Source organism: Pleurodeles waltl, chromosome 1_2 (assembly GCF_031143425.1).
Source record: "Pleurodeles waltl isolate 20211129_DDA chromosome 1_2, aPleWal1.hap1.20221129, whole genome shotgun sequence".
NCBI classification, from domain to species: domain Eukaryota; kingdom Metazoa; phylum Chordata; class Amphibia; order Caudata; family Salamandridae; genus Pleurodeles; species Pleurodeles waltl.
The window spans coordinates 369,988,486-370,011,346 of record NC_090437.1 but is presented as its reverse complement, the minus strand read 5'-3'; positions in this window follow the sequence as shown (position 1 = coordinate 370,011,346).

The window sequence follows — 22,861 nt, the reverse complement described above, 5'->3', positions numbered from 1 at the left end:
CCTTGAAGGGCCCAGTTCAGCGGTTCTTGAGACGGCGGGGCCCAGCGGAGCGGTGCTTGAGACGGCGGGGCCCAGTTCAGCGGTTCTTGCCTTGAAGGGCCCAGTTCAGCGGTTCTTGAGACGGCCGGGCCCAGCGGAGCGGTGCTTGAGACGGCGGGGCCCAGTTCAGCGGTTCTTGCCTTGAAGGGCCCAGTTCAGCGGTTCTTGAGACGGCGGGGCCCAGCGGAGCGGTGCTTGAGACGGAGGGGCCCAGTTCAGCGGTTCTGGAGACGGCGGGGCCCAGTTCAGCGCTCCTTGCCTTGAAGGGCCCAGTTCAGCGGTTCTTGAGACGGCGGGGCCCAGCGGAGCGGTGCTTGAGACGGCAGGGCCCAGTTCAGCGGTTCTGGAGACGGCGGGCCCAGTTCAGCGGTTCTGGAGACGGCGGGGCCCAGTTCAGCGCTCCTTGCCTTGAAGGGCCCAGTTCAGCGGTTCTTGAGACGGCGGGGCCCAGCGGAGCGGTGCGTGAGACGGCGGGGCCCAGTTCAGCGGTTCTGGAGACGGCGGGGCCCAGTTCAGCGCTCCTTGCCTTGAAGGGCCCAGTTCAGCGGTTCTTGAGACGGCGGGGCCCAGCTGAGCGGTGCGTGAGACGGCGGGGCCCAGTTCAGCGGTTCTGGAGACGGCGGGGCCCAGTTCAGCGGTTCTTGAGACGGCGGGGCCCAGCGGAGCGGTGCGTGAGATGGCGGGGCCCAGTTCAGCGGTTCTGGAGACGGCGGGGCCCAGTTCAGCGGTTCTGGAGACGGCGGCCGGTCTATGGCCAACTGCTCATTGCCTGGTGGTGCCCTCCTGGGCAGCGGGGATGGTGCTCCTTCAATGCCCACCTGGGCTGTGGGTGGTGGGGCCCTCCTGGCCAGCTGGGCTGGGTCCTCCCTGGGCAGCGGCTATGGGGGTGGTGGGCTCTCCCGGGGCAGCTGTGCCGGTTCCTCCCGGGGCAGCGGCTATGGGGGTTGTGGGCTCCTCCTGGGCAGCAGGCCTGCTGCCTGACCTCTCCGACTTGCTGCCCTTGCCCTCCTTAGTCGTGGGCCTGTGGCCCTTTCCTCCCTTTGGAGCTGTGGCTGGTGACTGTCTCTGGGTGGTGTCCGGGGGGGATGTAGAAGGCGGGCTCCTGCGGCGCCCCTTCCGCCTTCTGCTCCTCTTCCCAGGGGGTGGGCTGGCTGTCCCCTTGCTGCTGGGCGAAGATCCAGACATGCGGGCTGGCGGGCTCCAATACCCCTGCACCCTTGTCAAGGGGGCTGCAGGGCTGGTGGTGGCTGAGGTGCTCTTCTTACCCCGACGAGAAGGAGGGGGGGGCTCAGGGTCAGGAAAGAAGTTAGTAGTGGCGAGGAAGAGTTTCTTGGGACAATGGAGAGTGGTAGGTACAGTGGGAATGGGAGTGGAGGGAGAGGATGTGGTTGTAGGTGAGTCACGTTTGCTGTCTTTGGGTGCAGGTGCAGGAGGGATAGGCTGTCGTGAGGTGGATGTCTGTTGGGTGGGTGGGTGGCTGCGTTTGTGTGGTGTGGAAGAGGGGGTGACAGACACAGTGGGAGAGGACACAGGGGACGTGTAAATGGCAGTGGGGGTGGTGACTGCACGTGTGCGGACTGGAGTGGAGGGTGTGCTGGTGATGGAAACACTGGCTGATGGTGAGGTGAATGGAGGTGTGAGTGTAGACGTCACAGGGAGGGAGGAGGGAGACGAGGAGGTGGGGGTCACAGAGGTGGTAGTTACTGTTGGCATGTCTGCATCGGAATGTTGCGTGTGTGAATGTCTGCGTGATCTGTGGTGCTTATGTTTGGATGAGCTTCTCTTGGGTGTTGAGGTGTGTGCAGGCTGGTCTGATGGTGTGGGTGGGACAGGCAGAGGAACAGGAGACTGGGAGGAGGGAGTTAGTAGAGGGAGGCAGGAGACAGGGACAATGGCTGCCGTCAGTGCTGAGGCCAGAGCCTGGAACGATCGCTGATGGGCAGCCTGACCCGAATGAATGCCCTCCAGGTACGCATTGCTGCGATGAACCTCCCTCTCCACCCCCTGGATGGCATTCAAAAGGGTAGTCTGCCCAACAATGAGCGTTCGGAGGAGGTCAATGACCTCCTCACTGAGGGCAGCGGGGGTAACAGGGGCAGGGCCTGAGGTGCCTGGGGCGAAGGAGATGCCCGGCTTCCTGGCAGAGCGGGCACGGGGCGAACGCTGAGGGGCTGCTGGGAGGGCGGAGATGGTGCGCTGGGTGGCGGCTGTACCTGTAATGGCGGGGGGCACGGATGGTGCCACCCCCGCAAGGGAGCCCCCTTCCGAGGACGTGTCCGTGTCGCTGCAGGCTCCAGTCGTCCCCGTCGTGGAGCTCCCCTCGCCCTCCGTCTCACTGGTCCAGTCTGACTCTGTGGCATGGCCCTCCTGGGCCATGTGAGATGCAGCTCCCTCCTGCCCCGATGCCACTTCTCCTCCGCCTGATGATGCTGATGCACACAAGCACAGAAGGACAAACAAAAAGGGGGGGGGAGAGAGAAATAAAGAGATTTTGAGTACGTGGATCACCGGTACAGTTAGCGGACATGACAGACACAGATGCCCCCTGCACTAAGTTGCGCACTTGGGGTCCGCTATGCATTCGGTGGAACATGCCCTACACGCCTAGAGTTGACAACTGCACCCCCTGACAAACTACTGAGGGTGGTGGCTGGGGACACAGGGGCTTACGGGGGTGCCCAGCCTACAGATATCGCCCTGGCCTAGGGGGACCCCCAGCCCTCCACCCCCACCCAGACACCTCCACTGCGCGACAACAGAGTAGATAATGCTTGTACTCACCCCCTTGTGTCTGCTGTGCTGCCCTCACGCGCCCATCCAAATCAGGGTAGGCCACCGCCAGGATCCGGAACATCAGGGGGCTGAGTTGACGGCAGGCACCCCGCCTACGTTGGGAGGCCATCCCCAGCAGAGACTCAGCGGTCTTCTTGGTCCCGCGGCGGATGTCCTCCCACCTCTTGCGGCAGTGGGTGCCCCGTCGATGGTGGACCCCCAGGGTCCGGACTTCCTTGGCGATGGCACGCCAAATCCCGATCTTCTCATGGGCGCGGACCTATGTGACACGTACAGGGAGGGAGAAATACCACGTTCAAGTTTGTCAGCATTTTCCTTGCCAGTGGCCCAACGCCCCCCATCCCCGCCAGGCCCCCCGCCATGCCCCCCGCCAGGCCCAAAATGCCCCCCATCCCCGCCAGGCCCCCCGCCAGGCCCCCCGCCATACCCAACATGCCCCCCATCCCCGCCAGGCCCCCCGCCAGGCCCAACATGCCCCCCATCCCCGCCAGGCCCCCCGCCATGCCCAACATGCCCCCCATCCCCGCCAGGCCCCCCGCCATGCCCAACATGCCCCCCATCCCCGCCAGGCCCCCCGCCATGCCCAACATGCCCCCCATCCCCGCCAGGCCCAACATGCCCCCCATCCCCACCAGGCCCCCCGCCAGGCCCCCCGCCATGCCCAACATGCCCCCCATCCCCGCCAGGCCCCCCGCCATGCCCAACATGCCCCCCATCCCCGCCAGGCCCCCCGCCATGCCCCCCGCCAGGCCCAACATGCCCCCCATCCCCGCCAGGCCCCCCGCCAGGCCCCCAAGCCAGCCAGTGGCCCCAAATCCATATTGAATTAAACTCACTTGTTGGTCTGGAGGACCGTAGAGTAGCGCATACTGGGGGAGGACCCCATCCACAAGTTTCTCCAACTCTTCTCCAGTGAAGGCAGGGGCCCTTTCCCCAGGCGCAGCAGCCATTGTCCCTTCCAGACCGAGGTCACAGCAACACTTGCAGTATAGGTCCTCTCCTGTGAAAGTTCAAGTCGCAAGTGCGTCCCGCCACCGCCGGCGCCCTTCGCCATTGGCTCCTGAAACCCATAGGCTTCAATGTTAACCAATGCGGCTTCGCGCCGCGGTCTTCGCCCGCCGCCCGCCGCGGTGTGCCACGCCAGCGCATTGACCTCACATCCCATTGTCACACTTCACAGGTCAGGCAGCCGCCATTTCCAGGGCCCACATGGCTCAATTTCAACTGCGTCACACAGGCCTAGGCCTTGCATAGCCACTCAGACACGCCATTCACTGCATAGAGAATCGTTTACTGTGCTAGCTGTGAGTACGTACCTGTGGGTTGCTTGACTGTGTGCTCCATGTTGTCCTTCCTAGGCACCGTCCGCTGGGTTGGGCGAGGAGACGGATGAATCCTCCCGTGTACCGACCGCTGGTGGACCTGTCGACAATGGAAGAACGCCACATTATCCTGACCTACCGTCTTAACCGTGCCACTATCCATGAACTGTGTGCCCAGCTGGAGCCCGACCTGATGTCCCCCATCCGCCAACCCACAGGGATTCCCCCTCTGGTGCAGGTCATGTCAGTACTCCATTTCTTGGCAAGTGGGTCATTTCAGACAACAGTGGGAATTGCTTCTGGGATGTCTCAGCCCATGTTTTCGAAGGTGTTATCCAGAGTGTTGTCTGCCCTGATGAAATCCGTGAGGAGCTACATCATTTTCCCTGAGGTGGGCGAATTGGCTACAGTGAAGGGTGATTTCTACGCCCTTGGACATATTCCCAACGTAATTGGTGCCATTGATGGGACCCATGTGGCTTTGGTTCCCCCAAGAGACAGGGAGCAGGTGTACAGGAACAGAAAAAATTACCATTCAATGAACATCCAGGTGGTGTGTTTGGCTGACCAGTACATCTCGCATGTAAATGCCAAATTCCCAGGGTCAGTGCATGACGCCTACATCCTCAGGAATAGCAGCATCCCTTACGTGATGGAACAGCTACAGAGACACCGTGTATGGCTAGTGGGGGACTCTGGGTACCCCAACCTGTCGTGGCTACTGACCCCAGTAAGGAATCCCCGGACCAGGGCAGAGGAACGGTACAATGAGGCCCATGGGCGTACTAGGAGGGTGATCGAACGCACCTTTGGCCTCCTAAAGGCCAGGTTTAGGTGCCTGCATATGACAGGTGGATCCCTAATGTACTCACCTAAGAAGGTGTGTCACATCATCGTGGCCTGCTGCATGCTTCACAACCTGGCTTTGCGCCGCCAGGTGCCTTTCCTGCAGGAGGATGGTCGAGACGGTGGTGTTGTGGCAGCGGTGGAACCTGAGGAGAGTGACGAGGAGGAAGACGACGGGGCTGAAACAGACAACAGGGACAGAATCATTGAACAGTACTTCCAATAGGACACAGGTAACATTTCAAAGATAATTTAGTAAATGTTAACTACTCTCCTGCATCTCTGCTGCCTGTCTATTTGCCCCAGTGTATGATGACTGAGTTTTGGCTTTTCCCTCCCTATTTCAGATCTGGGGTCCCCACTACGAGTCCTGTGCTTCGTTTCCCCATGGACTACAGCTTTGTGGCAGCTGTTTGTTGACTTCACCATGTACAAGGACATATTTGCACTGTCATGTCAATTACAATATATTGAAATCACAGCCAGACTCCAGATAGTTTTGTGCAAAATTGGTGTTTATTTAAGTGCTCAAAATGGGATGGGTGGTTTCAAGTGGGTGGGGGCTATGGTGAAGGAATGTCCATGGCAGAGTCCAGAGTAACAGTCACACAGGTGCATTGTCCAGAGGCCTGTGGAGAGATGGAGCATGGGCAGTTCAAGGATGGACAGGGTGACAATGTGGGACAGTGGGATGACATCAGGTGGTATCCATTGCTGGCGGGGGTCTTGACATCCTACTCTGTCTTCTTGCGAGATCTCAGGGCCCTCTTGCGGGGTGGTTCTTCTCCTGCAGGAGGTGGGGGTCTGGTGGGCTGCTGCTGTGCGGGGGCCTCCTGTCCACTAGCGCCGGCGGAGGTGGTTGGCTGTTCTTGGTCCAGGCTAGTGGCAGGGGCCCTTGGGTGTTGTTGAGTGTCCGCCCTGGTGTTGACGAGGTCCTGCAGCAGCCCTACCATGGTAACCAGGGTGGTGTTGATGGCTCTGATGTCCTCCCTGTACCCCCGATAGTGTTCCTCCTGCAGTACCTGGATCTCCTGGAACCGGGCCAGTACCGTCGCCATCGTCTCCTGGGAGCGGTTGTATGCTCCCATGATGGTGGTGAGGACCTCGTGGAGAGTGGGTTCCCTGGGCCCGTCCCCCCCCTGTCGCACAGCTGCCCTCCGAGTTGCCCTGTTTCCCTGGGCCTCTGCCCCCTGGCCGGTGTGCCCACTACCACTGCCCCCAGGTCCCTGTTGTTGTTGGGGTGGTGGGTTATCCTGGGTGCTCTGTAGTGGTAGACACACCGCAGATTGACGCGCCCTGGAGACAGAGGCATGGGCCCGCTGGGTGGGAGCTGTGCTGGTGTTCCCAGAGGGGTTTGGGGCTGTAGTGGCCTGGGCCTGTGTGAGGGGAACCGACTGTCCAGAGGTCCCCGATGGTCCGGGCTGGTCATCGGTGTCCAGGTCGACAGAGCTGCTGTCATCGCTGACGGCCTCTTGGGTGGGGGGTGTGGAGAATTCTGGCCCCTCCGCCGCTGTGTGTTGACGGTCGGGTCCTGCAGGGGTATAGAGGTATGGTTATAGTTTCAATGTGTGGCATATGGGTGTATCTATGGGTTCTCGTGTCCCCAAGTGCTGGCATTCGTGTGTGGGGGCTTTGGTGAGGGTGGCTTGTGGGGGGGATGTGTATATGCATTGGGCATGCTTTGGTGATGGGTGTCCATGCTTAGTGGACGCATGCAGGCCTAGGTTTTGGGATGTGTGGGTTGTGATGGTGAGACATTGGCGGGGAATAGGTGTGCTGGGGGTGGGGGTGAGGATGGTGGTGGGGGTGAGGATGGTGGTGGGGGTGAGGGTGGGGGTGAGGATGGGGGTGGGGGTGAGGGTGGGGTTCGAGGATGGGGGTGAGGGTTGGGGTATGATTTGGCATGCAGGTGGGGGGGAAGCAGTGGTGAAGCTTCAACTTACCAGTATCCATTCCTCCGCCGACTCCTGCGAGGCCGTCAGGATGCAGGATGTTCAAGACTTCCTCCTCCCATGATGTGAATTGTGGGGGTTGAGGTGGGGGTCCTCCGCCAGTCTTCTGCACGGCGATGTTGTGCCTGGATACCATGGAACGCACCTTCCCCCGTAGGTCGTTCCATCGCTTCCTGATGTCTTCCCGATTTCTGGGGTACTGTCCCACTGCGTTGACCCTGTCGACAATCCTCTGCCATAGCTCCGTCCTCCGGGCAATGCTGGTGTATTGTATCTGTGTGCCGAACAGCTGGGGCTCTACCCGAACGATTTCCTCCACCATGACCCTGAGTTCTTCGTCTGTGAAGCGGGGTTGTCTTTGGGGTGCCATGGGGTGGTGTGTATGATGTGTGGGGTGGAGTATGTGTAGTTAAGTGTGTTGAGTGTGGTGGTGTGTGTTGTTTTGTGTGTGGATAGTGTGTGGGTGATGGTGTTGAGTGGCTGTGGCTGTTAGTTTGTGGATGCTGGTGTCTCGCTCTGGCCTTCTTTCAGAATTTTTTTGCGTAGGGGTTTGTGGGTGATGTGGGTGGGTGTTTTATATTGTATTGTGTGTGTGGGAGTGGTGTGTGTATGTGTATCAGGTGTGTGGGATTCAAATCGTCCAATGTGGCTGAGTTTTGTTCATTTGTGTGTATTCTGACCGCGGTGGTGTGTCCCGCCAATGGAATACCGCGTTTGAATGACCGCCGCGTGGATTCGTGGGTCGTAATGGCATGGGCGTATTTCTGTTGGCGTGGCGGTGGAGGTTTGGTCACCTCCACCTTTCCGCCGCCCGCTGGTCTGGCGGTCGGTTGTGGCTGTCGGATTTTCGGAGGTTTGGCTGCTGCAGGTCAGAATGACCGTGGCGGGTTACCGCGACCGCGGCGGGATTATGGAGGATTTCTGACCGGCGGTAGGCGCCTTTTACCGCCGAGATCAGAATGACCACCTATGTTTGCTTTTTAAAGACTTAAGACACTTTTACCACTTTTCAGTGATATCTCTACAATCTCATACTGCATCTTTTATCGTTTTGACCTGCAAATACCCAGATAAATATTATATATTTTTCTAAACACTCTGTGGTGTATTTTTGTGGTGGGAATATTGTGTAATTGTATGATTTATTGCACAAATACTTTATACATTGCCTTCTTAGTTAAGCCTGACTGCTCAGTGCCAAGCTACCAGATGGTGGGCACAGGATAATTTGGATTGTGTGCGACTTACCCTGATTAGAGTGAGGGTTCTTGCTTGGACAGGGGGTAACCTGACTGCCAACCAAAAACCCAATTTCTAACACCTCTCAACCTTGGTCCTTTAACGTTCTGGAATGCATTAACATCATTGCTTTGTTGAACAACACCCTCCTGCCCCATCATCGGGTACTCCTGCTTCCAGTGTCCGACGCCCCCGCAAGCATGACAAGGTAGCACCTTCTTCATCACCTGCACATCATTTTGAACCACTACACTATTCAAGTCTGTGCTTCTGTTCACAAAACCTCCTCGACCTCTGCCCCTCACTTGCGCCTGAAACATCCTGTTTCCTGGCGGCTGTTGCACCATCTGTTGTAGACAACCTCCCTGCAACCCTGACTGTGCTGCCTTAATTTGCATCACAATCACCTTTTCCTTCATCTTCCTCTGCTTTAACTCAATCTCATCACTACAGTATTTCGCATACTGCAACACCTCGTCAATCGGCTTTGCTTGCCAACAGATCAAATGATTCTTAATCATCTAACTAATCTCGGGCCTCAATCCTTCAACAAATCTGAAGACAAGGTGATTCATGTCCTTTGCTTCTATAACCTCTGTACCACTGTAGTGCTTGAACGCCTTCAACAACCTCTCATAGTAGGCAAGTATCGTCTCCTTGGCCTCCTGCGCTGTTCGATCAATCTTTTGCCAATCATTATTCTGCGGCAATGCCCTCTGTTTCAAGAACGCAATCACCTTATAGTAGTACTTCATCACCTCAGGAGACAGTGCTCCTGTGACCCTATCCCTTGCCGGTTCCGCAGCCGGCCAATCCACACTCCTCTTGCACTCAAGCCACAAATCAGCTGGAACTATGATCTCAAAAAGGGTATTCAGGTCATCCCAAAGACACTTTGCAAGCTTCACAAACCTGTCCGTCTGCTGATACCACTCTATTGGCTTCTCCCTCAACCTGGGGAAATCATTTGTGAATGTCAGAATATCACTTCTGGTCCACGGTACATGGACAAGAACCCCTCCGGCTGTTTCTCTCATTGGTAACATCTTTATTGTACTGGGATCCGGCATGGCTTTCTACTGCTGCTCTATGACAACACTCTTCCTTTTGTCTCTTTTCTTTGCCCATCAGCCTTCCCACTTCTCTAATGCTCCCTAAACGTGTGCACTTTGCAGTATTGCAGTATCTCTTTGAGGTGTGCCTTCATCCCAGTAGACCGCATGTGTTCAAAATATTTAGGTTAAAAATCTAACCTATAACTTCTCTTCAGATGTTTGGTATTTTTTAAATCTATTCCATATTTATCTGCCAAGTTCGCCAACTTCTGGTGCACCCTGCCCACTTCTTGGGTTATTTTTGGGCACAAATACCTCAATTCTGCTTCAGTGTATGATTCTAGTCTGTTCACTCCATGCTCCCTTCAACTAGTTCATTTGCCTCCATGCCCAACCTCACAAAATTCAGGTACTCTTCTCTCTCCGATCACTCTGCTCTCGCAGGAGTGGTCTGTGGTGAATTTAACTTGTCTAACCATTCATTCAGTTGTTGCGCAATGAGATATTTCCAGCCTGCACTCTCGGTGTTTGTGGTACATTTGCACTTGAGATCTGCGGAGTCAGCAGTCCCAAACCTGATTGTCTCATGGTATCTGGAGGAACCCCAATCGGACTGAAGTCTAATAAAGATCTAGATTTTTCGAATGTTGGTTCCATCGGACTCATCCCTTGAGAGCTCCCTACGATCCCTCCTCTTGTCATTCCTTGGGTCATTATTCCTTGATCACATACACTAGGCTTCGCCTGTGCATACAATGGTACTGGTGAACCAACTGTAATCGTCAAGGATATGGCGGCTGGCAGCTGCCTGCTTCCGAAAACCTGTGGGGCATTAACTCCCATATTCTTATTCCTTCCTGGTGCTATGGCTGACTGCGGTCCAGTGACCGAAGTGTAATTCGAGACCATCTGTTGCTGCGCCTGAGGCAGTAAAAGTGGAGTTGGCTCAGTCTGTATCAGCTTTGGTCTTGTTTATGCCGTATCTGGCGGCACCATCAAATTCGTAGTAGTCTCTAGTATTGGGACTTCAGGGTAAAGTCTCTGAACTTGTGGTGGCTGTAGCTGAGGTTGCATCTCTGGTGCGGTGGACACACTGACATTATTCTGCACCGGAACTGGTGTTGCAACAGTATTAACCTTTAACATATTTGTTGTTCCCTTATTTTGAGTCGAATCTATAGGACCTGCACTAGTACTTGGTCTATTGTCATCTAGGGCCTATGGCGGTGGTCGATCATTTAGCAACTGATTTAAGAACTCATCATCATCTGAGTCATCTGCCTCTGCCCAGGACATCTTAGTCTCCTTTTCTTTGCTAGAACCCATGTCAGTCTTACAAGTGGCTTTCCATCCTTGGGTTTCGCCTTCTTGAGTTATTGCTGGAAACATCCTAACTCCATCTATTGTTTCTCTCCTCCAAACCCTCTGTGTGCTATCCCACCTAGCCTCTGCTAGTATCTTTTCTGCTTTCCTCATTCTCCTCTCAAATTTCTGTTGCTGTTGTCGTATTGCCATCAGTTCCCAAATTGCTAGCGCCTCAAACTGTGCTGGCCTCGGTGGTGGCTTTAGCTCATTTAACACCCTCTGAAATTTTCCAAAATCCTTATATTGAACGTTCCGTGCTCCAGAAACGCCAAACACCCTTCTTTCTCTGTCACTTTGCACCATTGCTTTAGCCAAAGACATGACGCAGCTCCCCTCTCCTCCATTATGGCATAAGCTGGTGTATCCTCTGGCGGTGTAGGTTCCCCTACACTCGCGGTAATGTACACATCTCCCCTCAAAGTGCCCTTTAAAGCCTTGAAAAACTTCATTTTTGCGTCTTTTATTTTGTTAACAATCGAATCAGGAAGTGACTTTAATTCCCAGAACTCTCTTCGCTCACCTTCTCAACCGATCGCCTCTCACGGACGGCTGCCAATCCGTGCGCGACCCTTCTCACTAACCGACCTATCCCAGCGCGGCTCCAATGACGTCACACTCACACACTCTGAGGTTGACAAAGTCTTGCGGCTTGTCTTCCTCACTCTCGATTCACAAAAATGAATGCAATATATTGCGAGCACCAACAAAAACTCAAATTTGCCGGTTTACTACAGGAAGGGTAACACAATTGCCTCAGAACTTTACAGAGATTTTGCTTAGCCTCGGCCGCTACTCTCTCCTTCTCAAATTCCGCACTCGCAAGCAAAATTTGACCCGCAAATTCTACTCTCGACTTGTCAATGGGTTGTCCTAGTTCACTTTAGGACTCACCAAATCTCCATCGAAGTTTTCATTCACTCACTTTGACTCAAACTCGACTCGTCAACCACACCCGATTGACCTATTAAACCGTGCAAATTACATCATGAACCACGTGTCTCATACAGTTATCAATATACTCCAGAGTCTTAGATCACGCAGGGTCCGTACATCACCAATAACCACATGAACAATTTTGATAATTTTTTAGCTTCTGGAAAAGTACAGCTTCGTGTCCTTCAGGAAAGCAGCACATTGCACCTTAGAAAAAACACAATTTAATATGAGACCAGGCAGCTAGGCCCAGACCCTTGCTAACTAAGGCCTAGTATTTCATTTAGCAAAACCATAATACAACACTCAATGCTATTACAAAGTCATACATTAGTACATTGTTAATTCATCATTAGTCAGTTTCATTATTCATTGTATACATTGGTGGCCACTCCCTGTGGGCAAATTTCAAACATGTGCCTTATTTCTACAGTAACACATTTCTATGCAGTTTCACTACACATTATATTGCAAGCTTTTCATGTTAATATTAATTTTAAAGGTCACACTCCAACAACTGTCAGCCGACCGGTCACTTCAGAGGAGATGCCGTCTGTCCAAGAAAGGTGGTTAGCACTGGGCTGTCCGGTGTAGCATTGAGGAGGACTTCTCAGATGATGAGGTCCTCATATCATTAGGCTGGGAGACAGGACGAGATGGTAAGGTGGGGATCCCTGAGGGTGGGAGTAGGCACTGTTACCCCAGTCAGGTGAATAGTATCCCTACCACTGGCCTGAGAGGCACCTGTGCCAGTCACACTATAGTGAGTGACTGGTTGGTGACCCCAGACATGTATGTCCCAGGAGAGACCAGGAATGTCAGGATAACCACAGGTGAGGTTACCTCCAAACCTGTAGCATAGTGTCTCTAAAAGGGAAGGCAGCCTTGACTGGTTTAGGGTGGTGATCAGTGCTGACCTCCCCTAGATTGTATCCTGAGCATTGACCTCCCAGAAGTGAGTCTGGTCTCATAGAGGGTGGTCACCGATGGTGCCCCCAACCCAAAGTCCTAGGGAGCCAGTCTCTACAGTTTGGAGACAGAGGTCCCCAAGAAAAGGGAAGAAGAAATGGAAGGGTAGGCCACTCTTAAAGAGAGTCCCAGGGAGCCAAAGGCCTTCTGCCCCAGTACGGGGGAGTCCATAATTGGCACTGGTGAGGCCTCACCTGACCCCAAGGAAGTCCTGAGTAGTCAGGCAGCTGTCCAGATGGAGGGTGTTGCCCCTGCACTGACAGAAGGGAAAGTGGAAGGAGGGTGTCTGCTACAGGATGTGGTAGCCCCTCACTCTAAAAAACAAGAGGGGTGCCAGGACCCCACAGTTGCCCCTAAAGCAGCTCACCCACCTGTCAGTGGAGAGCTTAAGGTGTGGTACTGGGTCCTGACAGCTGTCAGTACTCTCTGATGGGTGCTGGCCTTCATGGTAGCACTACACCTGGCCTGGGAGGCAGACCCCAAGGCCTAAAGCAAAGTAGCCCCCCTGACCCTGTTGGTGGTGGTAGGGTTGCCAAGTGTTGAGTGACCTCTTTGAGTAAGCTAGGTGTTGCCCTAGCAAAGTTAGGAATAGGAGAAGTGGGCGCCTCACTACCCAAGTTGGCAGAGAGAGAGGAGGAAGACACCCCTAAAGGGAAGTTACAGTTTAAAGCGGTTCCTTTCACTGTTGGGATGGGTTCACTACACACAGAGAGTGACCATGACAGGAGGATGAAATACAGAGTAGGCCCTGCAAAGGGATAGACAGTTTTCTTCCCTGTCTTCCTCAACTGACAAGTCAGGAAGACTCTCCCAAGGTTGGGCTGAGTCTTTTCGGCGTGCAGGCTAGGGGAGCTTGATTCAGAAAACAGGGCTGATTGCAGAGCCCCCCTAACATTTTGCAGCCATTTTTCACTTTTTGCTGGTGTTTTCCTGACTTTAATGGTGCCCTGGGAACTGCTAACCAGTCCCAGGGCCTGTGCTCTGTGTAAAATGAGTATGCAAATTAAGCTAATTATAATTGGCTATGTCAACCTACCTATAAGTCCCTAGTATATCGTAGGGCATGTAAGTCAACGGACCTCAACATTGGTAGTGCACCCACAGGTGCACTGCTGAGGTGCCCAGTGTCATTTTAAAGGCAGACCTGCCTTACCAGCTGCTTTTAAACTAAAGTTATATGCAAATTCGATTTTGGAATTAAAAGTACTTCTAAAGTCTTAAACTACCGTATGTTTACAAATAGGTTACCCCTAGGGTGTACCCTAGTTTCCCCTTGGGTTGGGTGCTATGTAACTATAAGCAGGGACCTTAGAAAAATAGTTTTATTCATTTTTTCCTCACTGTAGTGAAGGGCCTCCATAGGCTAAAATGGGGAGACTTTATTTTAATTAATAAAGTCCCCTTAAGTGTCAGATACCTTGAGTTTAGTACCAAATTAATTAATATAATAAATACCATAACTTACAATTGTTGGATTTAATATAACTAGTTCAGGTAAAGAGTTTTAAAACTCTACCTGAAACTTGTCAACTTTAGCTCTGTAGTGCCCTACTCTGATTGGACAGCCTCTCGCAGCCTGGGCAGGCTGCCTTGATGAGGTGTGAAGTGGCCTGGGCTGAACACAAATGATGTACCTGGAGGAGGAGATCTGCCTCAGCAGATGGGGAAGCAAACATGGGGGTGGGGGCGGCCAAACTGGTCTTCAAAGGCAGGGAAAGAAATTTGGAGCAGCTCAGGACCTCCCACACAACCTGCAACCCCAGACAATTAGGTGCCCTCTTGATTAAATTAGGAGAGGGCAGTAAAGGAATGTGCTTAGGATTTTTAACCACACCAGTGGGTGGGCTCAACCAGATCTAATCTCCAAAAATCACTTTCAGTCATGTTGGATTTTTGAAGAATGTTGTTCCCTGGGTTTGATTTTTGTCACACTTCCCATGAAGTGGTCATGAAAGGGGGAAGGAGCCTGCCTGTGATTGGATAACCAGTGCCCCCTGCTTTCCACCCAGAAGCAATGATAAATATGGCAAAGGTGCACCCACAGCTCAGATCCCTACAGAGAACAAGACAAAGAAGGACCCCTGACCTGCACCTGGACACTGCACTCTGAAGGACTGCACCAGCTGCACACATGGGCTTCACCACTAAAATTACTTTGCCTGTCTTCTACTTCTTCGAGAAGGGACTCCCTGTTTGCTACAGGTACAAAAGAGGTGCCCAGAGTCCCCTGCATCAAGTCCTGGAAGAAATGCCCAGCTAACCAGCGTCCAGAGGCCATTTGAGGATTCTGACGAGGTGCATTCTGGGAACTGTAGTCCCAACTCCCAAAGAGCAACTCAGAACTTTTTAGAACCTTGGATCACATTGTGGACACTTCAAGGACTTAAAAGGGACCTCTGGAAGAAGATCCAGAAGTTTGGAGACATTTGGAGCAACTCCATAGGTTGAAGAGTCGTAGTCCCAGGCCCAAAGAGGCAAACCAGAGACTCTGAACCCTTGGTTGGTGCTGTGGAACACTTTCCTTAATCAAGAAACACTTCTGAAAATAGGTTTGAGAGTGTTACCTCGTGGGTGGCCTGAAATCTGGACTTTGGGGGTCATTATGACCCCAGCGGTCAGTGATAATGTAGCAGTAGTACCGCCAAAAGGTTGGTGGTACATACAGTCACATTGTGACATTGGCGGGTTGCCTGCAGTTGGCTTGTTAGTCTTTTTTTTTTTCCTTTTCAATCTTATGTTTTTCTGGACTTATAAATCCTCTCTATTTCTTGCCCTTGCTCTTTTCAAGGCATCTTCCAGTACTTAGGTTGGGTAACCTCGTCTTTTGAATCTTTCGAAAAAAAATTGTCTTTGAACTTCAAAGTTATGTGGCTCTGAACAGTTTGTTTTCATTCTCAAAAATTCACCATAAAACACACTCCACTTTAGTGTCTTGGGATGTGCGCTGTTCTCGAACAAAATACTGTGATGGCTGGTAAGTTTCCTATACAATTTTGAACAGATCTTTTCATTTTCTATATATACATCAGTATGCAGATAGTTAAATGTCTTATTGCTTATTTGATATTTAAATGAGGGCACAAGTTATAGTTACTTTAGGGCACGAGTTATAATTACTTGCAATAACTAAAACTGGTGAATTTCTATGTTTTTGTACGTTTAAAATGTGAACCTAACTATAACATTCCTGTAACCTTTATATTTTTAAGTAAAAGAAATAAATATATATATCTATATATATATAAAAAAGAAAAGCCTTTGATTCTTATACGTAAAGAATCACACGACCTCCACAGCGTGCCAGACATTAAATTAAATCTGTGTCATCACATAGAAATGTAACTGTTATAGTTATCTCAAGTAACTATAATTTGTGCCCTAAGTTAACTATAACTTGTGTCCTTGCAATGCACTGCTAATTACCCCACAAATCACAGCACTCATTACATCTTTGATAACATCATTGATAATATCAATGTCATATTTGCAGTAAAGCTTTTGATGAAAACTGTGCAGGGCGGGGGCGCGAGTTACAGTTACCTTAGGACACAAGTTATTGTTACTTGAGATAAGTCTAACCATAACAAGAGAAATTCTATGCTTTTATATGTTTAAAATATGAGCCTAACTATAATATCCCTGTAGCCTTTGTTGTTTTCAGTGTATCTATCTATATATGTGTATATATATATATATATATATATATATATATATATATATATACTTATATATATATATATATATATATATATATATATACATATATATATTTACATAGTTAGGACCTAGTTTCAGCTATTGCCTGAAGCGCTTTGAGGTGATCTGTCCAGATTGTGGGGCAGAAAAAATGGTGGGGGGGGTCTCAAAACATGTTTTCCCCATCCATTTTTTCATAGGGATTTTGAACAGGAATAGCACAAAAACTACTGGACAGAATTACACCAAATTTGGCAGGAAGTTAGGTCCTTGGGACCTTTCTGAGTTTTGATATAATTTGGTTCAGTAGTGTTTGAGAAATGAAGGGGAAAACGCATTTGTATATCTAGGGACGCAAAGGAGTCGCAACCTTTCCTGATCTTGTGCAGGGATCTGATTGGCTGATAACACTTCAACAACAGAAGTTGTTGAAGGGTTGTCAGCCATCTTGGGACTTAGCTGGAGCCAAGTCCCAAAAAATAAGTAAAAAAACAAAGAAAAATGGCATGGGTACGAACACACTGTCCTCTTAGCTCTAGTGGTTTGGTCCCATAACGAACACTCCAGGGATAAAAAGCATTTTTTTTATTTAAGAGCGGGAAAGTTACGGAATCTGTGAGGACCCACAAAATTCATACCACTCAGCTTTCCTACAATTCTCCTAATAAAAACAGTACCATACTTGTGTGGTTGAGCCTATCGTCTGTGACAAGAGCACATGAGAATTGTGGCCAAATGAATTCAATATTCTACCCTTGTGGTCTTTCCATAGTCCTTGGGTTAGTGCATTTTTGTCTCAGTAAACAGAGCAAATTCCTATTCATATTCAAAATGGTTATTTTCCTGCAATGTAAAGCAGATATACATTTTTTCTTTCACTGATGCTTATCCAGCTGTATTAAAACAATTCTGAGGATAATGCTGACAGACACTTATGGCCTGATTTATAAAGGTAAACCTACACTTTTGTGTAAGTTTATAGTTTTTTGTGAATTCACAAAACAGCATTGTAATAGTAAGTTTAAAAGTGGGGGGTAGGGGTACACGAGCTCCGCACGTGAAAATATACACCATGTCTATCTTTTTACATGTCTTTCTGTGCCAAATGAGGAGACGTTTTGAGTTACCAGGCCTCTCACAGCACCTGGCCCACTTTTTGTCCCTTGATGTCATCAGCAACTTTAGGTGAGATGTTCACAATTTGGGTGATATTTTTTCACAAATTGCAATTTCTTAATTTAGATATTATTATATTAGGTCCATAATCCTTTTCCACCACAATTGCGTATCCCAGAATTTGGCCATTTGAAGGCAAATTGTTGCCACAATATACCTAATAATCTGAATGGCATTGCCACCACAAGAAAATGGGTTATGATCATAATCTTTACGTTTTTGTCACTCTAACGCTAATTAAAGTATATGTATGGGATAAAGGTACTAGGAGAATCTGAATGTACAAGAATGTCTCACCTTCCAGTATCAATGTATATCAAGCATTTAGATAGATAGTATAGTGCTTCATCAACTTCTTTTTACTCCCTTGTATACTTAACAAAAAATTTGCAAAGATTTTTCATAGCAATATTATTTTTTTCTAACCTGTTAACTCTTCTAGGCATAGTAGTACACAAGTTAGACAAATAACCCAATTATGTTTACAATACTACTTTAAAGAACTGTACAATCCTTGCTGACCGCCCTATGACTTGGAATCACATTTATAACCTTTATGATTTTTTTCTGTTATGACTGATGGTATATTTTTCTCTGTCACCAGCTTAATTTTTTTCCACTCTTGGCCCGATTCACAAAGGGACTTACATGTACTAAAGTTACGAGTGCAAAGTCTCTGCACTTGTGGCAGAGGCTCCACATTCAAGACAAAATCTCCACATGACACAATCACTGCAGTGTGCTGTGCAGAGACTCCATCGCTATTAGGAAATCGGCATTAGGAAATCCCATTGTATTTGAGTCTATGGGTACGTTTTGCATTTTCTAAATAGCAATTTCTTAAGAAATCACTATTTAGGAAATGCAAAACCAGGGACAGCAATGGGAAAAAGGCCCCACTTGGTGCACCCCAAAAATAGGGGTGCACCTGTAGTGTATACATATACCTAAGGGGCATGTGTGTGCTCTATTGCGATAAAAAAAAAAACTTGGAATGCTTTTTTTAAATTGTACCTGGTTACCACTGACTTCAAGTCAATGGTAATTGCATCTCCAAAATGCCCAAATCGCATTTTTGAAATGCAAAGTATATCAGAATAGGAAATGCAAATAAGAAATACCTTTTTGCATTTCCTATTCTGGCAATCGTAAATTTCGATTCCTACAGCATAGAAATCACAATTTGTGATTCCTTACAGTGCTTTGTACAATAGAAAAACCCAGTTTGCATTTCTTAATGGCCCAAAATACTGATTCGAACCATTAAGAAATGCAAACAGGCTTTGTACTCTGGCCCCCAGTGTGAAGATTCCATCTCGAATGAGGTGACTCTGCCCGAGTGCGGACGCTCCGCCACTCATAAATGTAATACATGTAAGTCCCTTTGTGAATCAGGCCCTCAGGGTTTTACTGGGAACCGAAGCTATATCTGAGACAACTCCTTTGCCTTCTTTAAGTGTCTTCACTTAATGGACCGTTCCACACTATTTGCTAAATGTATAGTCTCAGCTAAATTGGGAATATGATGCCTTAGCATTTCTTCTTGTACCTTTTATTGGAAAGCATTACAATTAAATGGTCTCTTAAATACTAATCAGTTATATTGCCACCAAATTTATAAATGCTGCGACAAATAATAGTTGCATTCATCAAATGGGGCTAAATTATGTTTAGGATTCACTGCCCTGGTCTGCGCTTTTAACTGGATGCCCCAGCCATTTACCAGGTCAATGTGTCCTATTACAGTTAGTATGCTACCCTCAGCACTACACTAAACTCATACCTCCCCGGGGGGCAGTATGTTAGTTAAAGTTGGACAGCTATTTAAAGCAAACAGCCCATCTTTCATTAACAAATACCAGCTTGGCCTGTCTTTCAAAGAGAGACAGAGATCACCATAGAGACAGGTACCGTGAATGACTGTACTTGCATGCCAAGGGATGCCAGAGGTCCATGGGATTCCCTGTGCAAGCTTTCTGGGGGCAACATTAGAGAGCACAGTGTGTGGCTCACAACCAGTGCTTCCCATGTCAGTTCATTTGCTTGTGCACCTGCATCTATAATACAGCACAGGCACGCATGTAAAGTATTCCTGCATTTAAATGTAGCTAGGCCCCCATGAAAATGAAGGAATACTCTCTTGCGATCATGCCAGCACTACACATGCAATAGTGTGCTCTGAATTACAGAAGAGGCTGTGCTAGCATCTGCGGCCCACTCTCTAAAGTCAAAGTGTCCTGGGGGTGCAGAAGTCAGGTGCATGCGCTCCCCCGGGTACTTGCCATAATCTGGCCCTAGGTGTCTTGTGTAGAAATGATGTCTCCTGATTACAATGCGCTGCATTTCAGTAGAAACTAAGAGGCACATTTACAAGCCCCTAGTGCGACCTTGCGCTACCCTAGCGCAATTTTCTTTATACTAAGGCGGCATTAAGTAGGCCTTTCTCCCACGCTGAATTTACAAAGTGGCGCAAAGTTTCCAATGCACCACTTTGTAAGCCTTGGACCGCATTATCCCTGTCCCAGGCATATTGTATGCAAGGGGGGATGTTCCAATGCAGAGTGGCCTGAAAAAATGTCACAGTGAAATTTACAGCATTTCACTGCACCATTTTTTCCACCATTTTTAATGCCAGCTCAGAGCAGATGTTAAACTGACGCACCCATTTTTAAAAAAAGGATCTCCCTGTACTTTGCTGCACTAGCGTCAAAATGTTTTATATTAGAGCAGTGAAGCGCCACAATAGCATCAAAATGTTTGAGGCTATCAACCACTGCCATGGTGCACAGTATTGTAAGTACGGCGCAACTATGGTGTCATTAGGTTAGCAGGGGGATGTAAGAAAATTGGTGAATTGGGACCAATGCTCTACTTTCTTGTAAATATGCCCCTACATACCACCTTCATAAGCCTGCTCTAACCATACCATCATGACCAGGAACAAAACCAACCAAAATGTAAAATTGCGAGACTTGATCAAAAACATGTTGACTCTTAACCACAGTAAATTAAGAAGTAGACTTTTTTCAGGCAGGGCCAAAATACTTCTCATCAGTAGCTGAAATGTACTTGGTAAGAAGCCTTAACCACTTGTTGAAACATGTGGACTCTGATGTTTGCTGTAGGACAAGACTATGTTGATTGCTTCCCTGGATAATCAATAACGAAAAGAAAACACAGGTACTTTTACTGAGAAAAATAGCTATCAGCAATAGTTGTTGAGATGCCCCTTTAAAATGAAAACATAATCTACAGAGGTTCAACACTTTTCATGAGCATATCTAGTAGCCATCACAAACCCCAATGTGTATCTAGAAATAGTAGCTAGGTGTCCTCTAAAGTGATTTTACTATACTAATGAAGTACAGGAAAAATAGAAAACGTATGAAAAGCACACCAGTCAAAGCTGAGCTGAAAGATATCTCTGATTAACACCTGATTAACAGGTGGAAGAAAATAGCCACAACACACAAATACACAGAACCTGGAGATAACCAGTAACGCCCCGTCACAGTTGCTGCTTCCAAAGACGGGAGAAGCAGAAGAGCTGAAAATAGCAGTGATGAAGGAGACTTCTCAGCTCGGAGGTGGTTGTAGCATGCACTCACGCAGTGAAGCAAGATACACAACTAGACTAGCTCACTGTTGCTGATGGCATAGTTTTGCAGCTCAATGTGGCTTTTATGCGATCTTATACAGTGCTGGAATGTTGGTGGCCCAGCTCAGTTCACTGATGCTGCTGCTGCAGTGCAGGCTGGATAAACAGTGTCAGCAGCTTAGGAAAATATAGACAATGAGCCCGATGAACACATGGTCATGTAGCATTGCCACCACTGACCCCAAGAGAACATGGAAATGACACCCAGCTGAAGGATTCCAAAGCAAGTCTGGTGCAATGTCAGAATATCCAGGCAAAGGAGCTAAGTACAGTGGCTTGACAAACTACGGACTTCAGAAACAATCGCGTCACAAATGAAGAGAGAGCAGCAAGCGAGAAGTTAAACAGTTACTTTACTAGAACCCACATAGTACCTGTACCTGCAAACCTACACCAGCTATTCCGCCTCTCGAATTCTTAACTGAGAATAAAAACAACACAAATACTGGTGCACAAACTTCAGGTTATACTCTCATTCTTTAAACAGTCATAGTGATGAGCATGTGTTTTTACAGATATGGAAAACACTCAATTAACACGCATAAACACGACTGCAACAGCCTGTTTAAGGGCTATGATTATGAAGTTTCTGTAACTTTTCAGTTTCCCATTCTGGTCTTACCAATTCCAATCTCCACCATTTTATTTCAGTGACAATTTACTTGGAAGATGAGTGGTTTAAAAATGAAAGTATAATAAAGGTAGAAATGAAGACGTATGCTGTACATTTTAAAACTGATGAGAGGCCATGTCAAATTGCATACCCAGAAAATGTAAATGTAAACTTCTAAGAAAACTAACTATTTGAATTTGATTTCCAAGTTTAAAAACATACATTCATTGAGATTCACCACCTAACTTCAATCTGTCCTGGGGGTTGATAATTCTGACTAGTGTTACATGGTTCCTACAAATCAAGTAGGATTGTGTATCTGGTCAACATAAACATCAGCATATAGGGATGCAGTCCACAAACACCATCAGGAAATGTTGACAAGGTTCCTAGCTAGCTTACAGTGCCCCATCGGAACCCCTAAACACACCAAGGTACCAGATGGTATTTGCAGGCTCAAAAGAAAACGTTGACACAGATCTACTCTTTTGTTGTCACTGTGAATATCCAAGATGAGACACAAGAAAGAAGCGGAAATGTCTTTTCAAACATTTATTGCAACAATGTTATTCTTGCATAAAAAACATGAGCTGCGATTATTGGGCAAACGAGACAAAGCATGGTGAACAGCATTACTAAGTGGTGAAAAAAATAAACAGATCAACCATCGTAGTAGTAGTATTATGTTGGTACACTCCTATCAGTTACTAGCTACACTATCAAGAGCACAGTGGGAGTATCCTCTGCCAGATGAATTGGGATAGGCCGGCCCCCCATCCATACCTGGGTAAGATGTACCAGGAACCCAGAAAGCCGGTCTAATGAAGTACAAGCTATCGTCCCGTGCACAGTAAAGGTCAAAATCATCATCAGAGTTGGCAAAGCTGCATCTCGGGCATGGTGCACAGAGTGCCAGGATAATCCTAGTCAAAGTGCTTCCCTGCAGAAGGTGACACAGAGGCAGTTTTTATAATACAAGCACCATTCATGTCACATTATGCCAGTGGTGCAGACTTGATGCTATGATATCTCTGCAAGTAGGGAGGCCCCTCCACGGACAATCAGAATACTTAGGGCATCACATTTTATGTGCTTAGCCTTGGATGGAGTGTACAAAATGGATGGCATCAAAGCTTACAGAAAACAAGCTGCATATACACTTAATCCTCTACATAGTATCACATGACTGAAAAGCCATGTAAAAG